This window comes from Penaeus monodon, chromosome 25 (assembly GCF_015228065.2).
Source record: "Penaeus monodon isolate SGIC_2016 chromosome 25, NSTDA_Pmon_1, whole genome shotgun sequence".
NCBI classification, from domain to species: domain Eukaryota; kingdom Metazoa; phylum Arthropoda; class Malacostraca; order Decapoda; family Penaeidae; genus Penaeus; species Penaeus monodon.
The window spans coordinates 38231733-38232103 of NC_051410.1; positions in this window are offsets into that span (position 1 = coordinate 38231733).

Sequence of the window (371 nt, forward strand, 5' to 3'; positions counted from 1 at the left end):
CATGGTTGGGTATGTCCGTAGACTTTATCCACTTAAGAATTGTCTGCAAAGATCCAAATGTATAAACATGATTCATTACATTATTTTCTTATTCTTCTTTTTTTTTGCGTTGGCGAAAGTAATTTTTCTAAAATAATCCCACGTGGATGAAAATGCAATACGACTGCTATTCATTTCATAAATTACGCTTGTGCAATTCACGGACAAAACAACAGGATTTTAATATTGGAACCACATGCGTATGTATGTACGATGAGCAACTGGACAATGGCATATAAATCTGGGGGCTTTTGCAGGGAGCGAAAACTATTGCCACGTCGTCGTATTCTATTTCTCTCACTAAATGTGTTTCTATTTCATCTGGAAAAATC